Source organism: Triticum aestivum, chromosome 4A (assembly GCF_018294505.1).
Source record: "Triticum aestivum cultivar Chinese Spring chromosome 4A, IWGSC CS RefSeq v2.1, whole genome shotgun sequence".
In the NCBI taxonomy this organism is placed as follows: domain Eukaryota; kingdom Viridiplantae; phylum Streptophyta; class Magnoliopsida; order Poales; family Poaceae; genus Triticum; species Triticum aestivum.
In genome coordinates this window covers 408,668,734-408,696,707 of record NC_057803.1, presented here as the reverse complement: position 1 = coordinate 408,696,707, position 27,974 = coordinate 408,668,734, and positions in this window count along the sequence as shown.

Genomic DNA, 27,974 nt, shown 5'->3' with positions numbered 1-27,974 from the left:
CAATATGTAAAGCAAGCATGTGAAGGAGACTTTCTTTTTCTTACCCGAGTTCAGAGCTCTCCAGGAGCGTTTGCAGATCTTCCCTGCAGTGTGCTAGATGTCGCGGAGTTTTACGGGGCTGAGGAGGGGAGCTCAACAGAGAAGTTGTTATGGTCTCAGTATACTGGGACCGAACACCCCGTGTCCTTAAGCGACTAGCTGAAGCAGTTGGTCGAACTTCACAAGGCGGCCGAACAGGCCATGAGGGGCCTTATAGTCCGGATGTGGTGAGGCGGCTGGTGGAAGCCTGCCCACGACTTGAGGTCATCAAGCGGTCCGTCTGCATTGAAGGTGCATGCAAGGCTTTTGCCTGGGCGAAGGTGCACTGGGCGAAGCTGGACGCCGTGAAGCTTGTGAAGGAGGGGCCGCCGGAGGGCAAGGAGCATCGCTGCCCCGAGAATTACTATGAGAGCATCCTGAAGGGTTCCCGCTTAGTGGTAGATGAGTGTGCCAAGGATGTAATCCTTGAATGAACATGCCCATGTGATCCTGTAATATGAAACGAGTTCTTTTGCGCCATGCGACGCTTTCGTAATTTAAAATATTACCTTCTGTGCGGCCGTTTATAAAATCTAAGAGTTGGCCAGTCGCCGGCTTCTGCCCCCATGTATCTAGTACACTCTTTACCCCAATTTTGGGTCCTTCAAGGGAGGTGCTCAGCGCAACGAACCAAGCAATCAGACTATAATGCTTTATCACTCTTACTTAGCCATAGAAGTCTATGATTTTAAATTTTTGGCGAAGCCCCTGGTATTCGGAGGGCCAAATTTGGGGCGCTATACACGTCTAAGCCGGACAAGGCCAACTCCTCGACCGAAGCGGAAAAAGTCTTGAAGGACTTGAGACCTCTCGAACAGCAACTAGTCTCTCGCCTTATCATGACAGTCAGTTTTTGGCTTTCTCTACTGAGGTGCTCGTCCGAAAGAACTGGGACACAATCGCAGTAGTTCTCCCATCGCTACCTTAGCCGATATAGCGGAACGTAAGGTACCAAAGCATGGGAGCCGGACAACCCAACATTTGACCCAATACATGATTCGGAGCCGATGCATATAATGCTATAAGTTCGGGGTGCCGCACTGTCGAAAGTGTTCAGACTTCTTGCGCCGTATTATGGGGTAAACGAGAGCGCCTGGCATACTGACTGCATCCAAGCGTGCAGGTGCAGAATGTCGTAAATGGACATATAACAGAAAGAGAAAAACTTAATAATGCAATGACAGATTAATAATATGCATTGTTATTTGAATAATACGTCGAAGCGTATTGGTACAAGTAGTGCAATAAGCATAAAGTAGGACAATTCAAAATGTCCTATCCCAAGGCAAGCTACGCATAAATAGTGAAAAGCGGGTATATCAAGTATTACTAGAGACCACCTGGCGGTTCCCATGTTCATCCTAGCTTCTTGCCGCCTTGGTTGTTGCTTCCGGAATGTGTCCGGCAATCAAACTACCGGAAAGGGCTTCTGTCGGATTTCAGGTTCCGACAGACCCTTGAGGTTCGAACACTGGGATGCGCGCGGAGGTTTCGCCTTCTACCTACCTGCACCCCTCCGCCATGCTAGGATCTGAACTAAGGAAAGAACAACACAAGAGACGCAGGGTTTATATTGGTTCGGGCCACCGTTGTGGTGTAATACCCTACTCCAGTGTGTGGTGTGTGGATTGCCTCTTGGGCTGATGATGATGAACAATACAAGGAAGAACAGCCTCGCGAGGGTCTGTTCTTGGCTGAGGCGATGAACTGCTGGGAGGAGTTCAGCCACCTTTCTCTCTCTCTCTCTGCTCTCCTTTTTTCCGACCCCTTGCTATGTGGGTGGCTGGTCCTATTTATAGAGGCCCTGGTCCTCTCCCCAAATATTGAGCGGGAAGGGAGCCAACAATGGCGGGCTAATTTGAAGGGGACAGCAAGTATCAGCTATCCTGACAAAAGTAGTCTTCGCCTGCGCAAAGCTCTGGTGATGACGCCGTCTTGGGCTCCATGGTGACCTCCGTCTCGTAGTCCTCCTGGTCTTGGTCTCGTTGCACCGAAATGGCAACCTTTGCATGATGCCTTGGTACTCCGCGGCTGCGCTTGCCCCCTTTGCACCAAAGAGGAAAGGAGGATGCTGCGCGGGCTGGCACCTGCCTGGTGCCCTGAGTTGTCATGGATTGCATCATGGGCACCTCGTGAGGTACCCCGCCTTGATCTCTCCGCCTCCTCGTGAGCTGGCCTGATGAGGCCGTGCCTGAGGAAGCTTCGCTTCATCCGCCCCGCGAGGCTTGGCCCCTCGCGAGGGTCTTGGGTTTGTGTTGGTGAAGATGGGCCGTGCCGGGCCCCCCTTTGAGCCACGCCGCAGGCCGCAGGCAGGCAAGTCTGGGGACCCCCGTTCCAGAACGCCGATAGTAGCCCCCGGGCCCAAGGCGCGCCCGGACTTGGCCGTCCAGGGAGGCAGAAGGGCAAGAGCGAAGCGCCGCGGGCCCTAACAGCATGCGGCCTTGGGCGCCGCGTGGCGGTTGATTGGACGTGGGCGCCCCCACTTCCCCACGGTGCCTCGGCAATTGCACTGACTGGACAAGTCCCTGCATGCAAAACGGGTCATGATTACCTGCGATCGTGGAGGTCGGCGGTTGGCCTCCGCCGGATATAAGTACGGGATGGCGTGCGCCCTTCCGATTCATCTCCCCTTGCTTCTCCTTCTTCTTCATGGCCCCGTCGAGGAGGTTCTCGGCCGTGGAGAAGGGGAAGGCTTGCCAGGCAGAGCATGCCTCTCCCCTGCCCAAGCGCGGCCGAGGGCACCCCCGCAAACATCCCGTGGCCACCACGGCAGCTCCCCGCGGCCGCGGAGACGCTTTCCAGCGCGGTGGCGGGAGGATTGCTGCGGCCGGGGAGTGCGCTCCGGCTGCGCGTCCCCGTATGCAGCGCTTTCGCGCTGCAGAGGTGCTGCCGGAGTTCGTCGTGTGGTTAGCAGAGCCGACTAGCACCCGGCTCCCACTTCCTCGCTTCCTCCTCGGCGAGCTCCCGGCCGGCGCCCCGGGCGGCCTCTGGCTTCAGGCCGACGGCTGCTGCAGCCGGGCCTCATGGGTCTCACTGGAGGTCTCTGCAGTCGGGAGCCTGGCCCTGGCCCGCGGTTGGCAGACGTTTGCCCACGCGCGTGGCCTGGGCCGTCGGTGCACCCTATACTTCAGGTTCGACGATGATGCCACCCTCTACGTGAGGGTGTTTGGGGAAGATGGTCGCCCCGCAGGGTGTTGCACCGAGGGCGATGACCGTGGCTGGGAACCCGGCTCCGACGATGATGGAGAGGACGGCGCTCGCGGGGCTGGCAGCGCTCAGGGTTCCCCAAGCTTCTCCGGTTCTTCTTCTGGCGGCGACTCTCCTAGTGGTGGCCGCAGCCAGGCCCCACACCGTCGTATCTTCTTAGGGGGTGGTGGCGCGTCCGCCCACCGTCGCACCCTGGTGAAGCGCGAGAGGGAGTCCGCCTGAGCTCCGGAGGCAGCTCGGGCTTCCCTGCGGGCCGGTGCGAGGCGAGCCGCACCAGATTTGTTCTTTCTCGTCCCTTTTCCTGCATAAAGAAGGACAGTAGTGTGGTGCCCCGCGGGGGCGTGTATGGGTTATTGCTGTTAATTATCATTTTGCTTTCTTCGTCGTACCTTCCGACTATGTGCCCGCGCGTGGATGGTTCTCGGCCCCAGCCATGGGTGCGACCGACCCAGGGCCTGTGTTTGTGTTGCGGTGCCCGAGGGGCATGGACTGGAGGGGTGCTCCTGCAAGGGGCCCAGGTCGCGAACCCTTTGAGTGACTAGGATAGGAACACTCGCGAGGGCGCTCGGCTCTCCCCCCCGCGAGGCCTTGCACAAGAGAAATCGAGGCAGGAGCGTGAAAAGCCAAAGAACCGCAAGCCAAAGACGGCAACAACTTCAATAAAACTTCAAATGAAGAAGAACAAGCCAACTGCGGAAAGCAAATGAAAAGCCGCGTCCGGCACCTAGTCTAGTCTTCGACGTCTTCTCACCAGCGCGGAGCTAAGTGCTGCCACTGGGCGTGGGAGGGAGCCCCAGGGCCTAAGGCCGGCGCTCCTGAGACTCCGAGGCGTGTACAGCCCCAACTCATTATTACGTGAGAGTGTCACGGGCGGCGAGCTTCACAGGCGTTCGCCTTGCTTCACAGGCTCCGGGCCATTTCCGAAACGCGATAGCTTCACCGGCATTCGCCTTGCTTCACAGGCTCCGAGCCTTTTCTGAAACGCGATCGCTTCATAGGCATTCGCCTTGCTTCACAGGCTCCGGGCCTTTTCCAAAATGCGATAGCTTCACAGGCATTCGCCTTGCTTCACAGGCTCTGGGCCTTTTCCAAAACGCCATAGCTTCACAGGCATTCGCCTTGCTTCACAGGCTCCGGGCCTTTTCCAAAACGCGATAGCTTCACAGGCATTCGCCTTGCTTCACAGGCTCCGGGCCTTTTCCAAAACGCGATAGCTTCACAGGCATTCGTCTTGCTTCACAGGCTCCGGGCCTTTTTAGGGGTAGAACCTCCGGAGGTGCTGGATGTTCCATGCGTTCTGGACCGACACTCCCTCCTGAGTCTCCAAGCACGCTGAGCCGGGCCTGGAAACATGAACAACCTTGAATGGGCCCTCCCACATGGGAGAGAGCTTGTGCAGCCCCTCCCTGGAGAGGACCCGCCTGAGCACGAGGTCTCCTACCTCAAGTGTCCTGGGGCGGATGTTGCAGTAGTGATATCACCGTAGCGCTTGTTGGTACGTCGCCGCTCGTAGCGCGGCTTCTCGGCGACGTTCCTCCCCCAGCATGAGGTCCATCCCCCGCATGGCGTCCTCTTGCGCCTTGTTGAACGCCAGGACCCGTGCAGAGCGACATCTGACCTCATGAGGGAGGACCGCTTCGGCTCCGTAGACCAGGAAGAACGGGGTCTCCCCAGTTGGCTTGGTCGCGGTCATGCGGATGGACCACAACACGGACTGAAGCTCGTCGTACCAACCTCTGCCGCAGGCCTCCAGCTTCTTCTTGAACGTCCTGGTGTTGAGGCCCCTCAGGACCTCCGCATTGGCTCGCTCGGCCTGGCCATTGCTTCGGGGGTGCGCCACCGAAGCGTAGCATATCTGCGTTCCAAGGTTAGCACAGTATGTTTTGAAGAGGTTACTGGTGAACTACGAACCGTTGTCCGTGATGATGCAATTCGGCACCCCGAACCGGCTCACGATGCCCTTGATGAACTTGACCGCGGAACCTGCAGGAATGGTGCGGACAGCCTCCACTTTAGCCCACTTGGTGAACTTGTCTACAACAACGTAAAGGTAGCGGTAGCTCCCTGGCGCCCGAGGAAACGGACCCAAGATGTCGAGCCCCCAGACTGCGAATGGCCACGAAAGGGGGATAGTCTGCAAGCCCCCTGCCGGCTAATGGATCTGCTTGGCGTGGAACTGGCAGGCCTCACAAGCTTTCACTAGTTCAACGACGTCATTGAGCGCGGTGGGCCAATAAAACCCACTGCGGAATGCCTTTCCGACGAGGGTCCATGACGATGAATGATGTCCGCAGTCCCCGCCGTGTATATCTTCCAGTAGTTCCTTCCCTTGCTCCCTGGAGATGCAGCGCAGGGATACATCGTTTGGTCGCTTCCGGTAGAGCTCTCCATCTCTGATGCAGTATGCCGTGGCCTGGCGTGCCACTCGCTCTGCTTCCTCCTCCATCTCCGGCAGGGTCCCTTGCGTCAAGTAGCTCCGGAGCTCCATGATCCAACATCCCTCCTGAGGTTCCATCGTCAGGAGCAGGCGTTCTCCTGAGGCTGGGCCACAGGCCGGAGCTCCGGAGGTAGGTGGCTGGGGGAGCTCCTCCCGGGGCTGTGCCGTGTTTGATAGTGACGGCAAGGCTGAAGGCTTGAAGAGCCGTTCCTCGAAAACGCCAGGCTCCTGAGGTAACCGCCTAGACGCGCGTTTGGCGATGTCATCGGCCTCTTGATTGGTGTCACGGGGCACATGCTGCAACTCCAACCCCCAGAACTGCTTCTCCATCCTGCGGACCTCTACAAGGTAGGCCTCCATGTGCTCATCCTTCGACTCGTACACCTTGTTGGAGAAATTGACAAGGAGCTGGGAATCGCCCTTGATGGTGAGGCGTTTCACCCCCAGGGCAGCTGCGGCCTTCAAGCCCGCTATTAAACCTTCATACTCCGCTATGTTGTTGGAGACCTTTTCGCCTTGCTGGAAACAAAGCTGCACGGCGTAATAGAGTTTGTCCTGGGTGGGCGATATAAGCACCACCCCAGCCCCTGCACCGTGTCTGGAGAACGCCCCATCGAAGTACATGACCCAGCCTTCTGGCTCCTCGCTTCCCAGGGACAGGGACTGATCCTCGTCGGCCTTGAGGCCAGGCGCCTCCGTCCATTCTGCCACAAAATCTGGCAATGCTTCTCCCATGATGACTCTGGTCGTGCTGAATTCGAGCTGAAACGCTTGCAGCTCTATGTTCCACTCAGCGACTCTCCCAGCTGAATTGGGGCTCCTGAGCACCATCTCCAGGGGATATGATGAGACGACCTTGATGGGGTGACCCTGAAAATAGTGCCGCAGCTTGCGCGAGGCCACCAGTAGCGCGAGGAGGAGCTTCTGGGGCATAGGGTACCGCGCCCTCGCATCCTGCAACACTGTGCTGACGAAGTACACTGGGTGCTCAACGAGGTGGAGTGCGTCAGTGCTGGCGGCTCCCTTTGGAGACCATGGCGCCTCTCGATACAATGAGGCCTCCTGAGACTGGCTATCTGGGAGAGGGGCCTCTCCTGCCTCTGGTGCGCCCCTCTGCGGCGGCTGGTCCTCATCAGCCGCTGTGGCGGCTTCTATGGGCCTTCCTCGTACCAGCTCCGCCTTGTCCCGGGATGCTGTCGCGGTTTTGATTCGACGCTCCTCTCTGACTGCCACCAGGGCTGCGCTGGCGGAGTAGGGAGTGGCGGCGAGGTAAAGCACCAGGGGCTCTTGAGGGCGCGGAGCCACCATGACCGGTGGGCTGGTCAGGTATTTCTTGAGATCCTGGAATGCCTTGTCGGCCTCTTCAGTCCACTCGAAGGTCCCCTTTTTCTTCATTAGCTGGAAGAAGGGTAGCGCTCGCTCCCCAACTTGGAGATGAAGCGCCCTAGCGCGGTCACGCGCCCCGTGAGCTTCTGCATTTCTCCGGCTCATGTCTTCCACTGCTTTGGCCTTCTCCGGGTTAGCCTCGATGCCTCGGTGAGACACGAGGAAACCCAAGAGCTTGCCAGAGGGGACTCCGAACACACATTTCTCTGGATTGAGCCGTAGGTTCACTGCATTGAGGCTCGCGAAGGTTTCCTGCAGGTCTTGTATCAAGGTCCTGGCCTCCCGAGATTTTACCACGATGTCATCGACGTAAGCTTCTACATTCTTCCCGAGCTGTGGGCCCAAGGTCATATGCATCAGCCGCTGAAAGGTCGCCCCTGCGTTACGCAGCCCGAATGGCATGCAGGTGTAGCAGTACACCCCACACAGGGTTAGGAAGGCTGTCTTCTCGATGTCTTCAACCGCCATCTTGATCTGGTGATACCCAGAGAAGGCATCCAGGAAGCATAGCAGGTCGCATTCCGCAGTGGAATCGACGATCTGGTTGATGCAGGGTAGCGGGAACGGATCTTGCGGGCACGCTTTGTTGAGGTTGGTGAAGTCGACACACATGCGTTCCTTCCCTCCCTTCTTTGGCACAACGACAGGGTTGGCCAACCAATCTGGGTATCGGACCTCGCGAATGACCCCAGCAGCCTCTAATTTGCGGGTCTCTTGGACGATGAAGGCCTGCTTTTCTGTGGACTGCCGCCTAGCCTTCTGCTTCATAGGGCGCACGTTGGGGCACACATTGAGGTGATGCTCGATTACACTCCTGGGGATCCCTGCCAACTGGTCTGGCTCCCAAGCGAATACCTTCTTGTTCGCGCGCAGGAACCCGACCAGGGCCTCCTCCTGCTCGGGTTTGAGGTGGGCGCCTATGGTGAAAGTGGCGTTGGTGGATCCATCCTCATAGATGGGTATCTGCTTGGTTTCTGCCTTGTCTTGGGTGAACAACTGTTTCTTCTTGGCGGGCGCAGCCCCCTTGGGCTCGGGGGCCTCCAAGGCGGCGGGCTGTGCCGACGCCGCTGTCTTGAAGACGAGCTTGAGCACCCGCAGAGCGTCCCCCGTGTCCCCGTACACGGTGAGGACACCGCTGCTCCCGGGCATCTTCATGAGGTTGTACGACGGGTGTGTCGCGGCCATGAACTGGGCCAGCGCTGGGTAGCCGAGGATGGCGTTGTAGGGGAGGCTGATGGGGGCTATGTCGAAGTCGACCAGCTCCGTGCAGAAGTTGTCGTAGGTGCCGAAGGTCACTGGGAGCCGGATCTGTCCCAAGGAGCCGGACGACCTGCCCCCAACATCTTAGAAGGGCCGGCTGGGCTGCAGCCGTTCCAGGGGTATGCAGAGGAGGTTGAAGGCCTCGACGGAGAGCACGCTGAGGCCTGCCCCGCCATCGATGAGAGTTCTGGTGACGGCCACCTGGCAGATGGTGGGGGTGCTCAGCATGAGAAGCGCGCCTGAGCAGGCCGAGTTGGAGGGGTGGTCCTCCGAGCTGAAGCTCAGGCCGGTCTCGGGCGCCGCCCTGTCCAAGGGAGCCCCCTGCCGCATGGAAGCGGCGCTGACCCGATGGATGAACGGCTTGACGTGGTAATTTGTAGGCGGCTTCTACGAGCCGCCCAAGAGGGCCGCGGCGACTGGGGGTGTCGGTGCAGCGCGATAGGCGGGGGAGAGGTCGCGGGGCTCCATGGGCGCGCGGAGCGCGCGGGACGAAGAACCAGCTGGGGCGAGCGAGGGAGTTGCGGTGCGGCCGTCTTGGCGCACGGATGGATGCTGAGACGATGCTTGCTGCTCGTCCCTCGCCGGGCTGGTGGCAGCGTTGACGGCAGGTGACGGGGAATGGCGAGGACGCCCGCCGACAGGGGCCGTCTTGGCGACACGAGAAGCGAGGGCGGCCCGGCGCTCCGTGCGGGCCCGACGAGCGTCACACATGAGCGCTGTGGTCGGAGGAGAACGGGGTGACGGAAGACGAATTCCTGCGCACCCCTACCTGGCGCGCCAAATGTCGGATTTCGGGTTCCGGCAGACCCTTGAGGTTCGAACACTGGGGTGCGCGTGGAGATTTTGCCTCCTACCTACCTGCACCCCTCCGCCATGCTAGGATCTGAACTAAGGGAAGAACAACACAAGAGACGCAGGGTTTATACTGGTTCAGGCCACCGTTGTGGTGTAATAACCTACTCCAGTGTGTGGTGTGTGGATTGCCTCTTGGGCTGATGATAATGAACAATACAAGGAAGAACAGCCTCGCGAGGGTCTGTTCTTGGCTAAGGCGATGAACTGCTGGGAGGAGTTCAGCCACCTTTCTCTCTCTCTCTCTCTGCTCTCCTTTTTTCCGACCCCTTGCTGTGTGGGTGGCTGGTCCTATTTATAGAGGACCTGGTCCTCTCCCCAAATATTGAGCGGGAAGGGAGCCAACAATGGCGGGCTAATTTGAAGGGGGACAGCAAGTATCAGCTATCCTGACAAAAGTAGTCTTCGCCTGCGCAAAGCTCTGGTGATGACGCCATCTTGGGCTCCACGGTGACCTCCATCTCATAGTCCTCCTGGTCTTGGTCTCGTTGCACTGAAATGGCAACCTTTGCCTGATGCCTCGGTACTCCGCGGCTGCGCTTGCCCCCTTTGCACCAAAGAGGAAAGGAGGACGCTGCACGGGCTGGCACCTGCCTGGTGCCCTGAGTTGTCATGGCTTGCGTCATGGGCACCTCGTGAGGTACCCCGCCTTGATCTCTCCGCCTCCTCATGAGCCGGCCTGACGAGGCCGTGCCTGAGGAAGCTTCGCCTCATCCGCCCCGCGAGGCTTGGCCCCTCGCGAGGGTCTTGGGTTTGTGTTGGTGAAGATGGGTCGTGCTGGGCCCCCCTTTGAGCCACGCCGCAGGCCGCAGGCAGGCAAGTATAGGGACCCCCGTTCCCAGAACGCTGGCAGCTTCCGAAGAGTTAGGCCCTGAAAGAGAAAAGGAATGTCAAAGGTATACGGCCCCTGGTGTGGTTAAGCCACAATGCGGGGCGTGTCCTGATTGTGCCCCCGCCTATGTCCATGGTATTTTCTGCCGGCCTGCTTGAACACCCAACATTCTCTGTTGGTGTGATTGGCTGGCTTGTCAGGGGTGCCATGGATTTGACATGAGCGGTCTAGTATGCATCTAGACTGGATGGAGCCGGAGTATTTCTTTTAAATGGCTTTTTTCACTGACCGGATTTAGAGCCTATGAATCCGGCATTGACTGTCGTATCTTCGGTGTTATCGCCGTTATTGCAGCGCTTTGGTCTATTACGACGTTGCCTACTGCTAACGTCTTTGGTATCCAAGGTATCCGGATTCCTTGATGCGTTGTTGCTGCGAGCCAGCCAGCTGTCCTCGCCGCGCAAAAGCGGGTCATGAGTGTTGTGAGGGATGCCATAGATTGCGGCTTCTCCTGGCCGAGGGGGCGGGTGAGCCACTCGTCGCGGATGTTATGCTTGAATGCCGCTAGGGCTTCTGCATCCGGACAGTCTACAACTTGATTTTTCTTAGTCAGGAACCGTGTCCAGAATTGTCTGGCCGATTCCCCTGGCTGCTGGGTTATGTGGCTCAAGTCATCAGCATCCGGTGGCCGCACATAAGTGCCCTGGAAGTTGTCAAGAAATGCATCTTCCAAATCCTCCCAACTGCCAACGAAATCTGTTGGCAAGCTATTCAGCCAATGCCAAGCTGGTCCTTTGAGTTTTAGTGGGAGGTACTTGATGGCATGTAGATCATCACCACGAGCCATGTGGATGTGAAGGAGGAAATCCTCAATCCATACAACGGGATCTATTGTGCCGTTGTATGATTTGATATTTACGGGTTTGAAACCCTCCGGGAATTCATGATTCATAACTTCATCAGTGAAGCGTAGGGTGTGTGCGGCGCCTCTGTGCCGGGCTATATCCTGACGTAGTTTGTATGAGTCTTGTCTGCTGTATTCAGCCCAGCCAGATTTACTCTGGTGTATCCGACGCGACAATCATCGTCCCGTGTGGGAGCACGTGCTCATGTCCCGTATATTGACCTTGCGATTTTGCCTTACTGTCCAAGATGTCTCGCAGGTCCTCTGTGTTGCCCCATGCCTTAGTATTTTTGACTGAGTGGCGACGGGGTGCGGTCTGAACTTTAGGCTGAAACGCCTCTCTGGCTCGCCCGCGTAGTGGCCGGTCAGCCGCATCGTACACTGGTGAATGAGGTTTCAATGCTTCCTCCTTGAGGTGAGGTATCAACCTGCGTTTTGGGTAACTCTTGGATGGGCCCTCGAGTTCATGCTCCTTGGCCGCAAGGACTTCGGTCCATCTGTCTGCTAGCAAGTCTTGATCAGCTTGAAGCTGTTGCTGTTTCTTATTTAGGCTACTTGCCCTGGCCATAAGTCGGCCCTTGAAGTGCTCTTGCTCGACGGGATCCTCAGGCACGATAAACTCGTCACCGCCGAGGCTTTCCTCGTCTTCAGAGAGAGGCATGTAATTGTCCTCCTCCGGTTCTCCATCTGCTGCCTGCTCTGGGGGCTAGCTTGTTCGTCCTCTAGCTCTGCACTATCCTGGAGGGGATTGTTGTTGTCTTCGGCGCTATTCGGAGTGTTATTATCTCCTGTGCCGGTATCACTGCTCTTGCTGTGGCGGGACTTAGAGCTGCGCCGCTGACGTCGGCGCTTGGGTTGCTTCTTGGAGGGGTCATCCTCCGCTTTCTCGTCGCCATTGGCTTCTTTGGGGGTGTCCACCATGTATATATAATATGATGAGGTGGCGGTCCAGTGCGCCGAGGGCGGTGGATCCTGTTCATCTCCGGCCTCGTCGTCCATACCATCGAAGTCTTCGGAGCCGAAGTCGAGCATGTCGGTTAAGTCGTCGACAGTGGCTACTAAGTGGGTGATGGGTGGGCAGCGAATTTCTTCGTCGTCCACATCCCATTCTAGCCAGACATAGTTCGGCCAAGGTTCTCCTGACAGGGAGAGAGACCTGAATGAATTTAGCACATCCCCGAAGGGTGAGTGCTGAAAGATGTCAGCGGAGGTGAACTCCATGATCGGCGCCCAGTCGGACTCGACGGGCATGGATATGAGCGGCTCGGAGTCCGTGGCCGGAATGAATCCAGTGGTTTGGCGACACGGCTCTCATAAGGGGTGAAGTCAGTATCCGGCTCTATCGCCACTGAGAGTGCGGCCTCCATGGCGGGTGAGGGAGTCCTGGATTAGGGGGTGTTCGGGTAGCCGGACTATACCTTCAGCCAGACTCCTTGACTATGAAGATACAAGATTGAAGACTTCGTCCCGTGTCCGGATGGGACTTTCCTTGGCGTGGAAGGCAAACTTGGCGATGCAGATATTCAAGATCTCCTACCATTGTAACCGACTCTATGTAACCCTAACCCTATCCGGTGCCTATATAAACCGGAGGGTTGTAGTCCATAGGCAATCAACTCCATACACAACAATCATACCATAGGCTAGCTTCTAGGGTTTAGCCTCCTTGATCTCGTGGTAGATCTACTCTTGTACTACCCATATCATCAATATTAATCAAGCAGGAGTAGGGTATTACCTCCATTGAGAGGGCCCGAACCTGGGTAGAAAACATCATGTCCCTTGTCTCCTGTTACCATCCGGCCTTGACGCACAGTTCGGGACCCCCTACCCGAGATCCGCCGGTTTTGACACCGACATTGGTGCTTTCATTGAGAGTTCCTCTGTGTCGTCGCCTTTAGGCCCGATGGCTCCTTTGATCATCAACAATGATACGGTCCAAGGTGAGACTTTTCTCCCTGGACAGATCTTCGTCTTTGGCGGCTTCGCTCTGCGGGCCGATTTGCTCGGCCACCTGGAGCAGATCGAAAGCTACGCCCCTGGCCATCAAGTCAGGTTTGGAAGCTTAAACTACACGGCTGACATCCGCAGAGACTTGATCTTTGACGGGTTCGAGCCACGGACAAGCGCGCCGCACTATCTCGAGGGGCATGATCTAGCTCTGCCTCCGGACAGTGTCCTGGAGGCCGCACACGCATTAGTTCCAACCCCTAACTCGGAGCCTATTGTGCCAATCGAGGATGAGCGGTTGAACGTCACCTCGGGGGCTGCGATCCCGAAAGCGATCGAGCCGAACGCTAGCCCCGCACTCTGCACGACCCGTGACTCCGAGGATCCGGACTCCTCCCCGGACTCCGAACCCCCCGCGCCCCTGCCAATCGAATCCGATTGGGCGCCGATAATGGAGTTCACCGCTGCAGACATCTTTCAGCACTCGCCTTGTGGTGATATCCCGAACTCTCTCAAGACTCTCTCCTTATCAGGAGAGCCCTGGCCGAACTACGGTCAGCGAGGATGGGATACGAACGATGAAGAAATTCAAAGCCCACCCACCACCCACTTGGTAGCCACTATCGACAATTTAAACGACGTGCTCAACTTCGACTCCGGAGGCATCGACAGCATGGATGACGATGCAGGAGATACCGACGAACCAACGCCCATAGGGCATTGGACAGCCACCTCATCTCACGATGTGTACATGATGGATACCCCTAAAGGAAGCGGCAACGAGGAAAAAGGGGATGGGACGGGAGATCGACCCCCCGAAAAGCAATCAAAGCTTTGGCGTAAACGCCGACCCAAGCCTCACCTCAACAAAACCCAGCCATAGAGCAGGACGAGCCGGTAGACGACGAGCAGGCCTTAGAGAAACCGTCCAAACAGGGCAACACGGATAGAGAAACCGAGCATCCCTCCTCCGGCGAAAACGGCATTCCGAACGACCTCAAGCCGAATAAACCTATGGAGCAGAAGAATCTCCACGAGAGGCTCGCTGCAACCGCACTCAGCCTAAAGAAGCAGAAGCGAAAGCTAAAAACAGCGCAAGACGCACTCCGGATTAGATGGAGCAAAGTAATCAATACCATAGATAAGTACGGCGACAGTCGCCGCACTAAAAGCTATCCGAAAAGAAAGCTACTGCCTGAATTCGACGAAGAGGCCCTAGAGCCCTCGCATTCAAAAAATGAAAAAGCCACACGGTCGGATAGACGACCCCATAAAGTGGCAAGTGGCGCCGCACCTAAATCGGCATGCGACCCACTTAAGGATTCGCATCATGGCCCAGTCAGGTCCATTTATGGGCCAAGAAAGCAAGCTCTCGTAAGCAATGCTATAAAGCCATCATTAGAATCCGGCACACCCAAATACAGGGGCGCCGCACACCCCCTATGTTTCACCGATGAGGTCCTGGACTATGGATTCCCAGAGGGATTCAAACCCGTAAACATAGAGGCATATGATGGAACAACAGACCCTGGTGTCTGGATCGAGGATTATATCCTCCACATACACATGGCTAGAGGAGATGATCTCCACGCCATAAAATATCTACCCCTTAAGCTTAAAGGGCCAGCCCGGCATTGGCTTAAAAGCCTTCCCGAAAACACAATTGGAAGCTGGGAAGAGCTCAAGGATGCTTTCCGAGCAAACTTTCAAGGGACCTATGTCCGCCCTCCGGATGCAGACGATCTTAGTCACATAACTCAACAACCCGAAGAATCAGCTCGGCAGTTCTGGAATAGATTGCTCACTAAAAAGAATCAGATAGTCGACTGTCCGGACGCCGAAGCCTTAGCAGCTTTCAGGCATAACGTCTAAGACGAATGGCTCGCCAGACACCTCGGCCAAGAAAAGCCAAGAACAATGGCCGCACTAACAAGCCTCATGACCCGCTTTTGTGCAGGGGAGGACAGCTGGTTGGCAAGGTGCAGCCCCAGCGACCCAAGTACATCCGAAACTAGGGATGGAAATGGAAAACCGCAACGCAACAAGGACCATCGCCGGACTAAGGACAAAAGTCCGAAGAGCACGACAGTCAACGCCGGATTCAAAGGCTCACGACAAAATCAGGAAAAATCGCCCCCCAGGATAAGAGGGACGATCCATCCAACCTAAATAAAATCCTGGACAGGATATGTCAGATACACAGTACTCCCGGGAAGCCTGCTAACCATACCCACAGAGACTGTTGGGTTTTCAAACAATCCGGCAGACTCAATGCCAAACACAAGGGGCTCGACACACCAAGCGAAGACGAGGACGGACCCCAAAAGCAGAGCACCAGGAAACAAAAGAACTTCCCACAAGAAGTAAAAATAGTGAACTCACTTCACATAACAAAACGTGCGGTGCCCGTAAAGGTACGCACCACACGGCCCATCCCCAAAGGGTCTTGCCACTGGTTGTCAAAACCGATCATCTTCGATCAGCTAGATTATTCTAGGAATATCAAGAATGTAGGCTGGACTGCCTTGGTACTCGATCCAATAATTGGCGGACTCCAGTTTTCAAATGTCCTTATGGACGGCGATAGTGGACTAAACCTGATATATCAGGATACAATCCAGCACATGGGGATAAACCCAGCAAGAATCCGCCGCAGCAAAACCTCCTTTCAAGGGGCAACACCTGGTCCGGACACCCATTGTATGGGTTTTCTCCAGCTCGAAGTTATATTCGGCTCTGCCGATAACTTCTGCCGCAAAAAGCTGACCTTCCATATCGTCCCGTTCTCAAGTCGCTATCAAGCACTATTGGGACGCGAAGCTTTCGCCCGCTTTAACGCAATACCGCATTATGCATCTCTCACGCTTAAGATGCCCGGTCCACGAGGCATCATCTCTTTGAAGGGGAAGCACTAAAGTGCGCCTCACCAAGCGGGGGACTGTGCAGCCGCTTTGACAGCCCCACAGTAAAATGGCCTCACCGGCCAAAAAACTTCGAAATAGGTCATTAAAGACCACGAAAGCGAATAGACGAGTTCGGTACAAAATCATCATTGATACAGGCTTAGTGGCCATATACCCCTGCACTAGGGGCTCCATGCATATACAATAAGAGACAATAAAGCTCAATTTTATATATTTTACTTTACACTTTGTTTATTTTAAACTTTTGTTCGGTACGACCCATTTTCAACTCAGTTCCTCTCTTTTACAAATGAACGTCGTGCGGCGCCCGTCCAGGATACGGCACAACGGAGACACAGGCGCAGACGTGCAGTAGGGACCCGTCCTAAAGGATTCTTTTTAGATTAAAACCCTGCGTAAACCTTTTTTACTGTCTCTTGTTGCTACACATCCCCTGGTTTTTTCTGATATAACCAAGGAGGAGGCTGGCGTCTTGGCATGTGGCCACATCAGAAGTTTTTGCACGTACCTGGACACTAGGGGCTTTTTTAATAAAGAGTGTTGTTTCGCCCGCACTCATAAAGACCGAACACCTTAGGGAGTGTTCGGCGTCGCGAGTTTTGGCATTATATGCATCAGCTCCGAATCATGTCTTTGGTCAAATGTTGGGTTGCCCGGCTCCTGAGTTTGGCTACCTTACGTTCCGCTCTATCGGCTAAGGTAGCACCAGGAGAACTACTGCGATTGTGCCCCCGGTTCGGCCGGGCGAGCACCTCAGTAGAGAAAGCCGAAAACTGACTGTCATGATGTAGCGTGACACTGGTCAGCCACTCGATGACCTATCGGAATCTATCAGATTCCTCTGCTTTAACAAAGGGCTGCTTCCCGGTCAGGCACATACGCGCCCCGAATTCGGACGAGCGCAGTTGCCACCAAGGATCTACCTAAAGAGTCTCATTGTCAAACTCCTATGGCTAAGTGAAAGTGTTAAAGCATTATAGTCCGGTTGCCTGGCCTGCTGTGCTATCACCTCCTTTGTAGGACCAAGACGTTGGGTTAAGTGTGAAAATGCGTCTTCTGCGAGCACCCCCGCACTATGTGCGTGGGGGCTGAAGCCAACGACTGCCATCTTTCGGAATCACAATACTTGGAGGTGTTCCCAATACTTGGAGGCACAAGTATAAAAAAGGCCACTATAGTTTATCAAAATATTACTTTATAATTACATATGCTATCATAACATAGCATCTTTCGGGCACTGTGTCTCTATTACACGAGCGCCTTCAAGAACTTCCTGAAAATATTGCTCAGAGGGTACTCGGCTTTTGTCCGAATCTCGGGACGCAACAACGGTGGTCTCCATCTCTGCCCAGTATGTCTTAACACGGGCAAGAGCCATCCTAGCACCCTCTATGCATGCTGATCTCTTCATTGAATTTATACGCGGCACCGCGTCAAGGAATTGCTGCACCAAGCTGAAATAACTCTTTGGCTCCGATCTCCCCGGCCACAGGTGACCCATGCCGTACTTCATAGCGAGTCCAACAACCTATTCTGTTCGGCCCATTGAGCCAAACGATCATCCACTGCCAGTGGACGCTCTGGATTGTGAAACTGCGACCAGAAAAGCTTGTCCACTGCATGATCTTTCTGATCTCAAAAGTGTTCGGTCGCATCAGCAGCACTCGCTGCCAAGTCCAGATAGGTATCCTCCACACTCCACATCCGGTCCAACGGAGCAAACTTCGAATCACAAAATTTCCTTCGCAGCATAAAGGGCTTTCCAGCCACAATCTGTTCGGCCTGACGCAGCTCCTCCTTCGCAGCTCTCATCGCAGAGCGAGCGTCCTTGGCATCGGCAACGGCCTTCTCTAAGTCCGTCTGTCTCGCCCGGTCTTCTTTCTCAAGAAGTTTGCAACGGTCTGCAGCGCTCTTTAACTTCTCGGCCATCTCGGCCATCTCTTCTTTGCTTCGGCAGTGAGCAGCCTGTTTGGCTCTCAGCTCTTCAAGGGCCTTCTCGGCAGCCACATCGCTTTTTCTGGCTTGCTCCTTAGCACGGGCAAGTTCTGCCCTAAGATTCTCCACGGCGGCCGTACCATCTGCGTCAAGCACACACATTGTTAGACACTGGCATGAAGCTCCTCTTACCTGATGCCGCCCGAAGAATTACATACCTTGAGCCTCATCAAGCCGCTTGTTGACAAGCGCGATGTCGGCATCTGCCACGTCCAGTTGCCGCTTTAGTTCGGCCACATCATCAGTTCGGCTAGATTCTGGACACCTCGCCACCTACATTCAAAGGCGACATCTTAGACCTGGGATTATGATCCTCTGCGTGCCATCATTTCTTGACAACGTGCAGAGTCTCAGGGGCTACTATCTACACAGGGCGCATCTTATTCATGCGCAACTGACAAAAGTGTACACTATCTAACGTACCTCAAAACCCGTCAGTAAACTTTCGACGGCCTCATGCAACCCGCTTTCTGCGGATGAAATCCTTTCAATCACCGTGCCCATCAATGCACAGTGCTCCTCTGAGATAGAAGCTCGCCCCAGCAGAATCTTTAGCTCCTCCGGCCGAGCACCAGACGGTGCCAGACTTGTCCTATGGCCTCTTTTGAAGGCCGAACGCGGAGAGCCTTGGGGGGCCACATAGCTATCTTCTGCCCCTGCGGGATTCAGAGAAACCCTCCGCGACGACAGCTCAGGGTCGCCCGCCTCGCTAGGAGGTACGGCAGGGGGAGGCATCCCACTCTCCATCATCTCCGGAAGAAGATCCCCCGAAGACGAGCTCCGCTGAGAAGGGATGAGGTCCGAGCTACAAGGTAAAATTTCGGTTAATCTTCTCAGATATAAATCAAGGATTTCTTTCATCCCTCAAAAGGAAAACCTCTCTCTACTTACGGCTCGCTGGAGGGCTGATCCCTCCGAGGGCGTAGTTCGGCCGAGGAACTCCCCGGCGTCGGACCCTCTGACGAGGATTTTCTCCCCCGCTTCGGGGCCATGGTCTCCGGGTCGTCAGAGGCGGCCCTCTTCTTCCCCTTGGGAGAGGAATTGTCGGTTCCTCCCTTCGGAGCAGCCTCCTTCGAGGAGGCCATAGTTCCCTTGTCCTTCCCCTTACTTCCCTCCAAAGGCATTATCTTCAACATCCTGACAAGCACGGGATCCGGCCTGGTTTCGGGAAGGGGAGCCGGACACCTGATCAGCTTTGCCTTTGCTATCCACTCCTGTTTAAAAGGACAGCTCTTTTAGGGGCAAGTTTATGGCAATTATATGGATAGTAGGTCCGGGCACAAGGTTACTTACTTCGGTATCCGGGCGATTGCAGCTTAGGCCTGCGTCCTCGGTCAAATCCGGATACATCATTTGTGATCCGAAGAACAGTTTATACATCTCCACGGGTGTTGCGCCCATAAAATGATGGAGAGCTCATGGTCCCGCCAGATTAAACTCCCACAGACGAAGGGAGCGACGTTTGCCGGGCAGTGTTCGGCGAATCAGCATGACCTGCGTCACCTTGACCAGGTTGAGGTCTCTTTCTAAGAGATCCCTAATGCGGCCCTTCAGCAAGGGCATGTCTTTGGATAACACCCAATCTAATCCTTTGTTGACCCATGACGCTAGCCGTGATGCGGGACCCGAGCGAAAGGTAGGAGGCGCCGCCCACTTGGCGCTCCTGGGAGCGGTGATATAGAATCATTCTCGTTTCCACAAGCCGAGCTCCTCTTGAAAGGAGCCCTCGGGCCATGGAGCATCAGCATTCTTACTTATGACAGCGCCTCCGCACTCTGCGTGCCGTCCCTCGATCATCTTTGGCTCCACTCCAAAAGTGTTGAGCCATAATCCGAAGTGAGGAGTATCATGGAGGAACGCTTTGCACACAATGATGAATGAGGAAATATGGAGGATGGACTCTGGAGCTAAGTCATGAAATTCCAGCCCGTAATAAAACAGCAGCCCCCTCACGAAGGGATCCATTGGGAAGCCTAACCCCCAAAGGAAGTGAGACATGAACACTACGCTCTCACCGGGCTAGGGACTGGGAATAGCCTGCCTTTGAGCAGGCAACCTATGCGAAATTTCGGCGGTCAAGAACTTAGCCTCTCTCAACTTTATCACGTCCTCCTCCGAGACGGAGGAGGGCATCCATCGGCCTTGAAGGTCGGAACCGGACATTGTCGAAGGTCTAAGGCGCCCGGAACCGGAAGCCTAGGGTGTTGAAACTCGAGGCGACGGGCGAACTTGTTTTGGGATTGGAGAAAAGGAGTAAGGCCCTGGTCCCTTTATAAGAGGTTGAATACCAGGAGCCCTCCCCGTAACCGTTTGGGACTCGCCTTTAATCGAGAAAACATGCTAACGAGCACGATTGGGTTACCCACGTCCATATTGATGAGAGTCCCGTAAAAGGGGGGCACACGATCTCTGCTTTGACAAGATGTGCCAAGGAAACCGTCTTGTAAAACACGCTGAGGTGGAAGAGTGAAAACGATTCGAGTGAAGGACTTGGCTGTAGTGTGATGACGCACTGCGGAATACGTCAGCAGATTTGATTTGTGTTAATATTATTCTCTCTATGGCAATATGTGGAAGCTTATTTTTGCATAACCGGACACTACTCTTGGTGTTTATAATCTTCTATGAAGGACTTGGAGGAGGAACCCGCCTTCCAATGCTGAAGACAATTTGTGCGCCGGACTCGTCGTCATTGAAGCCTGGTTCAGGGGCTACTGAGGGAGTCCTGGATTAGGGGGTGTTCGGGTAGCCAGACTATACCTTCAGCCGGACTCCTGGACTATGAAGATACAAGATTGAAGACTTTGTCCCATGTCCGGATGGGACTTTCCTTGGCGTGGAAGGCAAGCTTCGTGATGCGTATATTCAAGATCTCCTACCATTGTAACCGACTCTATGTAACCCTAACCTTATCCGGTGCCTATATAAACCGGAGGGTTGTAGTCCGTAGGCAATCAACTCCATACACAACAATCATACCATAGGCTAGCTTCTAGGGTTTAGCCTCCTTGATCTCGTGGTAGATCTACTCTTGTACTACCCATATCATCAATATTAATCAAGCAGGAGTAGGGTATTACCTCCATCGAGAGGGCCCGAACCTGGGTAGAAAACATCGTGTCCCTTGTCTCCTGTTACCATCCGGCTTTGACGCACAGTTCGGGACCCCCTACCCGAGATCCGCCGGTTTTGACACCGATAGCGGGGTCCATCCCTCCGCTCTCGGATGGCGCGACTTGCTCCGGATTGATGGACGGAGTAACTGCGGATGCGATCTCCCGAACACTGTCCAACGGCAGAGTTATGTCATGCTCGTCAAGACTGTACGACACGTCCGACATGGGCCCGAATCCGTCGAAGATCAAGTCTCTGCGGATGTCGGCCGTGTAGTTCAAGTTTCCAAATCTGACCTGATGGCCAGGGGCGTAGCTCTCAATCTGCTCCTGATGGCCAAGTGAATTGGCCCGCAGTGCAAAACCACCGAATATGAAGATCTGTCCGGGGAGGAAAGCCTCACCTAGGACCGCATCGCTAGCAATGATCGAAGGAGCCATCAAGCCTTATGGTGACGACACAGTGGAACTCTCAATGAAAGCACTAATGTCGGTGTCAAAACCGGCGGATCTAGGGTAAGGGTACCGAACTGTGCGTCTAAGGCGGATGGTAACATGAGGCAGGGGACACGATCTTTACCAAGGTTCGGGCCCTCTTGATGGAGGTAAAACCCTACGTCCTTCTTGATTGTTCTTGATGATATGAGTATTACAGGAGTTGATCTACCATGAGATCAGAGAGGATAAACCCTAGAAGCTAGCCTATGGTATGATTGTATGTTGTCCTACGGACTAAAACCCTCCGGTTTATATAGACACTGGAGGGGGCTAGGGTTACACAAGGTTGGTTACAAAGGAGGACATATACATATCCGTATTGCCTAGCTTGCCTTCCACGCCAAGTAGAGTCCCATCCGGACACGGGATGAAGTCTTCAATCTTGTATCTTAATAGTCTAATAGTCCGGCCAAAAGATATAGTCCAACTGTACGGAGACCCCCTAATCCAGGACTCCCTCACCCGCCGTCGCCGCACCACGGCTGAGGAGAGCTCGAGCTCCTCCCCGGCTCGATCGACGCTGTAGCTTCCTTCTTCAACCACGGGGGCATTGCGGGTGTCTTCCTCTTCGTCCACGACGTCGCCCGCGTCCTCGAATCCCAGCCGGAGCTCTTTCTACGATGTTCCCTTGTCGTCTTCATACGCCTACTTCACGGACGTGCCGTTCGCGCCTTACGTCGTCGTCTCTGTCGCTTCCCCAACCTAGTCGTCGACGCCTTCAGCCCCATGGTGACGACCCCCACCTCCTCTCTCTCTCCTGTACCGAGTTTGCATCGTCGGAGGCCACGGATTCGAGAGCTCCGTTTCGTCCACCATGGTCGTCCTCGGAAGCTAGCCCAAAGTTTCCACTGTAGGTGCAGTCCAGCTTCTTTTGCTCGTAGGCCGCGCACGCGCTCGCGTCGCCCCGCTCGTGTGCACGCCCGTCCTTGCCTCGCGTCCCAGCTCCGTGTTGCCCGCGCTCCGTTGACATCCCCACATGCTCGCCGCGGCCTCTCTAGCCCCGTCATCGCCGTGACTGCTCTCGCCGGCGCTATCATCGTCTTCTCTGTCTAAACAGAGGAGCTCGACCCTCGGCCATCTCTTAAGGAGACGAGCCCCTCTGGTATAAGCTGCCTCGACGTAGCCCAGCGGTTAACCGCTCACACCCTCAGCGGAGAGACCTGGGTTCGAGTCCTAGGTTGTGCATATTTTGCTGGGGCCTTTTATTTCTTCCAGCGTCACACTGATTGCAGGGCCTTACCTATCATCCTCTAGCAACCCCTCCCTCTTTTTTATTTTTAGCCCAGTGAATTTCCATTTCTGGAATGCCTTATTCCATTTCGGGCCATGTCCAAATCAGGTCATTCCTAATCGGGCATTTTCCATCTCTGTCCATTTTCCATTTAAGGCAGTATTTGGCTTAATGCATTTTGTGGGTATTTTCCACAGCAACCCCCACATATTATATATGTTTTGGGGTAGAAAAATCCCACAAATCCAGTGGTGCCATTAGTTTTTGTATTTGAGCAAGTTCATGAACATGTCATTTGACATCATGATGTCGTTTTCATTTCTGTGTGATTTAATTCAATTATGCGATGAGGTCGTTTGGCACATGTATAGCTTCATTTTCATGCCTACCCCATGCTAGAATTTATTTCATGTCATTTAGTGCACTGCGATGAGTGCCAAAAGCTTGCAAAGTTGCTATCATAATTCTGTTAATGCCACGCTCTGTTTTCTTCTAAGTGAATCTGTTTATAAAACTTGCTATGTTTACATGCGTGCCATCATATCTTCTGTGCCTTTTTGGCTCATGTTCAGTAAGGGTAATTTGTTCTATGCATTCAGTAGAATCATGCCATTCTTTAAATTGCCATGATATGTTCCTGTAGCATTGTGTTTTCTTGCTCTAAACAGTGCTTCCTGATGTTGTTTTTAACATGTTAGTATTTTCACTAAGTCTGTGAAGCTGATATCTTTTGCACTTTTGCCATGCTTGTTTGAACCTGTTCTAGTGTGATTTTGCCATAGGTCAGTGTTCATGTTTTGTGAAGCATCTCTTGTACATCACTTCCATATTCTTTGTTGGTATGTTGGAGTGCAGTACCTTAGTTTCTTGTTGCATTCTAAGTGGCCTCCTGTTGTTAATCGCAGTTTTGCGTCATTCTTGTTTTGCTTGCCATTTGCAAACCATGCATCCGTTTTCGGTGATCTTTATATCGATTTCAACCGAAATCATCTCATCTTTCCAATGGCATACTTGGTTTGCCAAGTTGATGTATTGATCATTCTTTCCCTTCCGGAGCATGCATATGCATTGCATATCATATCTTGCATATCATGCCATGTATTGCATGATGTTGCTTGTGCATTGCACCGTGATTGATTGTTGTTCCATTGCTTGTATTCTTGCCTTGGGTAGAGCCGGGAGATGAGTACGTGACCGAGGAACATGTTGAGTACGCTATCGAGGATCAAGCTTTCGACAACTCTGAGAACATTGCAGGCAAGATGACCATACCCTCGAAATCACTTCTATCTTTGCTTGCGAGTTGTTCGCTTTATCGTTATGTCGCGCTACCTACCACTTGTTATATCATGCCTCCCATATTGCCATGTCAAGCCTCTAACCCACCTTCCTAGCAAATCGTTGTTTGGCTATGTTACCGCTTTTGCTCAGCCCCTCTTATAGCGTTGCTAGTTGCAGGTGAAGTTGAAGTTTGTTCCATGTTGGAACACGGATATTGTTGAGATATCATTATTATATCTTATTTATTTTAATGCATCTATATACTTGGTAAAGGGTGGAAGGCTCGGACTTATGCCTGGTGTTTTTTTCCACTCTTGCCGCCTTAGTTTCCGTCATACCGGTGTTATGTTCCTTGATTTTGCGTTCCTTATGCGGTTGGGTGTTATGGGAACCCCTTGACAGTTCGCTTTGAATAAAACTCCTCCAGCAAGGCCCAACCTTGGTTTTAACATTTTCCACCTAAGCCTTTTCCGTTGGGTTCCGTGGACTCAAGGATCACCTTAACAGTTCGCTTTGCTGGTCTTGTTTTACCATTGTCGAAATGTCTTGTAACCGGGATTCCGAGACTGACCGGGTCTTGTTGGGAGAAGGAATATCCTTCGTTGATCGTGAGAGCTTGTGATGGGCTAACTTGGGACACCCCTGCAGGGTATAAACTTTAGAGAGCCATGCCCACGGTTATGTGGCAGACGGGAATTTGTTAATATCCGGTTGTACAGAACTTGACACTTGACTTAGTTAAAATGAATCAACCGCGTGTGTATCCATGATGGTCTCTTTTTGGCGGAGTCCGGGAAGTGAACACGGTCTTGTGTTATGCTTGAACGTAAGTAGTTTCATGATCACTTCTAGCTTCTCGACCATTGTGTTGCTTCTCTTCTCGCTCTCATTTGCATATGTTAGCCACCATATATGCTTAGTGTTTGCTGCAGCTCCACCTCACCACCTTCTCCTACCCATAAGCTTAAATAGTCTTGATCTCGCGGGGGTGAGATTGCTGAGTCCTCGTGACTCACGGATACTTCCAAACAGTTGCAGGTGCCGATGATGCCAGTGCCGGGGATGCCACCGAACTCACTTCCCGGACTCCGCCGAGAAGAGACCATCACAGTTACACACGCGGTTGATGCATTTTAATTAAATTAAGTTTCAGGTTTTCTACAACCGGACATTAACAAATTCTCATCTGCCCATAACCGCGAGCACGGCTTTCGAAATTTCAAATCCCTGCAGGGGTGTCCCAACTTAGCCCATCTCAAGCTCTCACGGTCAACGAAGGATATTCCTTCTCCCAAGACATTCCGATCAGACTCGGCATCCCGGTTACAAGACATCCTCGACAATGGTAAAACAAGTCCAGCAACACCACCCGAATGTGCCGACAAATCCCGATAGGAGCTGCACATATCTCGTTCTCAGGGCACACCGGATAAGCAATCCGTACAACTAAAACCAGCCCTCGAGTTTCCCCGAGGTGGCGCTGCAAGGGGCTCTAGTTTGGACCAACACTCAGAGGAGCACTGGCCCGGGGGGTTTAATAAAGATTGTTGGAAATATGCCCTAGAGGCAATAATAAATTAGTTATTATTATATTTCCTTGTTCATGATAATCGTTTATTATCCATGCTAGAACTGTATTCATAGGAAACTCAGATACATGTGTGGATACATAGACAACACCATGTCCCTAGTAAGCCTCTAGTTGACTAGCTCGTTGATCAATAGATGGTTACGGTTCCCTGACCATGGACATTGGATGTCATTGATAACGGGATCACATCATTAGGAGAATGATGTGATGGACAAGACCCAATCCTAAGCCTAGCACAAGATCGTGTAGTTCGTTTGCTAAAGCTTTTCTAATGTCAAGTATCATTTCCTTAGACCATGAGATTGTGCAACTCCCGGATACCGTAGGAATGCTTTGGCTGTACCAAACATCACAACGTAACTGGGTGGCTATAAAGGTGCACTGCGGGTATCTCCGAAAGTGTCTGTTGGGTTGGCACGAATCGAGACTGGGATTTGTCACTCCATGTAACAGAGAGGTATCTCTGGGCCCACTCGGTAGGACATCATCATAGTGTGCACAATCTGACCAAGGAGTTGATCACGGGATGATGTGTTAAGGAAAGAGTAAAGAGACTTGCCGGTAATGAGATTGAATGATGTATCGGGATACCGACGATCGAATCTCGGGCAAGTATCGTACCGATAGACAAAGGGAATTGAATACGGGATTGATTGAATCCTCGACATCGTGGTTCATCCGGTGAGACCATCGTGGAACATGTGGGAGCCAACATGGGTATCCAGATCCCGCTGTTGGTTATTGGCCGGAGAATTGTCTCGGTCATGTCTGCATGGTTCCCGAACCTGTAGGGTCTACAACTTAAGGTTCGGTGACGCTAGGGTTGTAGAGATATTAGTATGCGGTAAACCGAAAGTTGTTCGGAGTCCCGGATGAGATCCCGGACGTCACGAGGAGTTCCAAAATGGTTCGGAGGTAAAGATTTGTATATAGGAAGTCCAGTTTTGGCCACCGGGAAAGTTTTGGGGTCATCGGTATTGTACCGGGACCACCGGAAGGGTCCCGGGGGTCCACCGGGTGGGGCCACCTATCCATGGGCTGAAGGGACGTGGGAACCAGACCCTAGTGGGCTGGTGCACTCCCCTTGGGCCTCCCATGCGCCTAGGGTTGGAAACCCTAAGGGGTGGGGCGCCTCCACTTGGCTTGGAGGCCAAGCCACCCCTAGGGCTGCCGCCCCCTCCCTAGATGGGATCTACAAGGGGCCGGTGCCCCCCCTAGGCCCCTATATATAGTGGAGGGGAGGGAGGGCAGCCACACCTGAAGCCCTGGCACCTCCCTCCCTCCCGTGACACCTCTTCCTCCCCGCTTGTTCTTGGCGAAGCCCTGCCGGGATCCCGCTACTTCCACCACCACGCCATCGTGCTGCTAGATCTTCATCAACTTCTCCTTCCCTTGCTAGATCAAGAAGGAGGAGACGTCTCTCCCAACCGTACGTGTGTTGAACGCGGAGGTGCCGTCCGTTCTGCGCTAGGATCATCGGTGATTTGGATCACGACGAGTACGACTCCATCAACCCTGTTCACTTGAACGCTTCCGCTTAGCGATCTTCAAGGGTATGAAGATACACTCCCTCTCCCTCGTTGCTAGTATCTCCTAGATTGATCTTGGTGACACGTAGGAAAATTTTGAATTTCTGCTACGTTCCCCAACAAAGATGACCCTTGAGTCCGCAGAACCCAAGGGAAAAAAGAGGCTAGGTGGCGAATGGTAAAACCAAAGTTGGGCATTGCTGGAGGAGTTTTATTCAAGGCGAACTGTCAAGGGGTTCCCATTATAGCCAAACCGTGTAAGGAACGCAAAATCCGGGAACATAACACCGATATGACGAAAACTAGGGCGGCAAGAGTGGAACAAAACACCAGGCATAAGGCCGAGCCTTCCACCCTTTACCAACTATATAGATACATTAATTAAATAAGAGATATTGTGATATCCCAACAAAATATCCATGTTCCAACATGAAACAAACTCCAATCTTCACTTGCAACTGACAACGCTATAAGATGGGCTGAGCAAAGCGGTAATATAGCCAAACAACGGTTTGCTAGGACAAGGTGGGTTAGAGGCTTGGCTTAACAATATGGGAGGCATGATAAGCAAGTGGTAGGTATCGCAACATAGGCATAGCGAAAGAGCGAGCAACTAGCAAGCAAAGATAGAAGTGATTTCGAGGGTATGGTCATCTTGCCTGCAAAGTTCTTCGAGAAGACGAAAGCTTGATCCTCGTAAACGTACTCAACGGGCTCCTCAAACACGAACTCGTCTCCCGGCTCTACCCAAGCAAGAACAACAAGCAAAGGGAGACACAATCAACCATGTGCAATGCACAATCAACATGATGCAAAAACATGGCATGATATGCGGGATGCGATATGCGATGCATATGCATGATTTGGAAAGGAAAGATTGATCCTGGCCTCAACTTGGAAATCCAA